Source organism: Eumetopias jubatus, unplaced genomic scaffold (assembly GCF_037043125.1).
Source record: "Eumetopias jubatus isolate StellerSeaLion01/CBP00866 unplaced genomic scaffold, mEumJub1_p1.0 scaffold_7, whole genome shotgun sequence".
Classification (NCBI taxonomy): Eukaryota; Metazoa; Chordata; class Mammalia; order Carnivora; family Otariidae; genus Eumetopias; species Eumetopias jubatus.
The window spans coordinates 94,796,434-94,798,439 of record NW_028274813.1 but is presented as its reverse complement, the minus strand read 5'-3'; the positions used below and the strand labels follow the sequence as shown (position 1 = coordinate 94,798,439).

The window sequence follows — 2,006 nt, the reverse complement described above, 5'->3', positions numbered from 1 at the left end:
AATAAAGATAAAATAGCTATGTGACAATGGAAGATTTTGTAGTTCATAAGTTAAAAACATATTCGATTATGTTAAATATTTTAGTATTTTATTGTAATAGTAACAGCTGACATTCGCTGACCATAAAATAATAACTAGGCACCATATTCAGTACCTTAAAATGCATTATCCCAATTTATCTTCATATAACCCTTAGCGCTAAGAACTATTTATACCCTTTTCTAGAGGTTAACTTCCCACCATTATGCACATTCTGGGTATCTTCACACCAAAGGTGTCTTTTTTTTTTTTTTTTTCTCACAGTGCTTGTGTTTTATTTAACATCATGTCCATGACCCAGGGCCAGCTCGGAATCCACAGTCAGGACAGAGTCACATGGCCCACAGCTCACCAGGATTCCCATTCTCCCGGTCCACCCTGTGCTGACATAAGCCGAGGGGCCCCCATAAAGTAGGTGTGGGACTCAGTTCACTCACAGGTTTTTAGAGCCCTTGTAAAATGGATTCCCAGAGCAGCCGCTTCTCTCAGAAAACTCCGACAGCAGTGGTGGGAGGGTCAGGGTGGGCGGGTCAGGGTGGGCTCTTTGGTTTTGGTCTAAGCTTGTTCCAAACTCTCTCCAGGGCCACTTTTCCCATGAAGAAGGTGATGGCAAAATTACACTTGTACCAGTCTCTCTTATAATACATGTGCTTCAGAAAATTTTTACGTAAAAATTCCTTGTAAAAGTCAGCCATTTCTTCTGCATCTAATGTTGCTTTTTGACCTGATCCGGCTCTCAGTTCCAGGCCTTTAGCTTTTAGCCTTGAGTGAATAAATTCTTCTTTTTCCTTACGAAATGTCAAATTCTGGTTTGCCCAGAACTGTTGGTTCCATTCTTGTGTTTCTTAATTGTCTTAGCTTTTGTTCCAACGGTGATTCGTTTTCGGGGACGTAAAAGTAAACGGGTCGAAGGTTTGAATGTTTATCTGGGAGTCCTATCCAATCATGGCAAGATTTTCTTGGAGTGCAGAATCCTGAGACCCGGCTGGACGCCGCATCCCTGCGCTCCGCTCCGCGCCGCTCCGCTCCGCGCCGCGCTCAGGGGCGAGCTGACAGCCGGGGCCAGCGAAGGCACGGCAGAGTGGAGGGAGAAAAGCCCTCCTCGAGGGCCGCAAGGCTACCATGGCCAGTGTCCCTCGGCTGCCGCAGCGCACGGCCCACACCGAAGGTGTCTTACCCCCACCTCCTATGATGTTTGTTTCTGGCCTTTCTTTCCCTTTGAAATTGACCTGTGCTAATTCTTCTATCAAGACTCGATGAGGTTGCTGAGTAGATATCAGAAAGATCATACGTGTTAAAGAGATCACAGAGGTTAGAGGCTTGATATACAGTCCTTCTCAATAATATTCATATCTTAACAGGGTCCTTTATGATTTTATGTAATGAATATAGGAATAATAATCTACTTGTTGGAAGCTACTGAAAGATTTTTGGGAACATACGCCTTCTGAATACTCTTTAAACAAATGAATGTACTGATCAGAACTCCGAATACAAGTGACAAAATCAACTTTCAAACCTCACGATTTCCATGACCAGAAAAAGCTGACTACAGAAGTTCTAGTCAGGTGGTTAAAAGCTCCATTTGGCGGTTTGAGTCAGATGCCCACTGCCGTATAATTAAACTGGGAACAGAGAAGAGGTCGAAGAAGTTGGCAGCCCCTCGATCCGCTACATTATTTCCCCTTCGTGCTAATCTGGCTTAAAGTGGCTGAAAGTGATGGATGACTGAGCAAAACTTCTTCATAATTTACAAAGATTTCATTTCAAATGTTTCAAATCAGAAATTATGATCCCCGTATAAGAGGAAACTTTTTAATTTTCAGATATTTAAAATGACCACTTTGACAATGGGGTAGGGATGGGACATATTGGCACAGACTTGGACACGATTTTCAATTCTAACATTCCCTAACCATACAAACTTGGGTAAGCAGCAATCTCTCCAACTGGCCTGACTACTTTGA

At 43.1% G+C, this 2,006-nt stretch overlaps 1 pseudogene; it reads right to left on the bottom strand.

Annotated features, from left to right (window-relative positions):
• Positions 1-569: 569 nt before the first annotated feature.
• Positions 570-1,178, bottom strand: LOC114206339 (cytochrome c oxidase assembly factor 8 pseudogene; annotated as a pseudogene).
• Between the last annotated feature and the right edge of the window lie 828 nt (positions 1,179-2,006).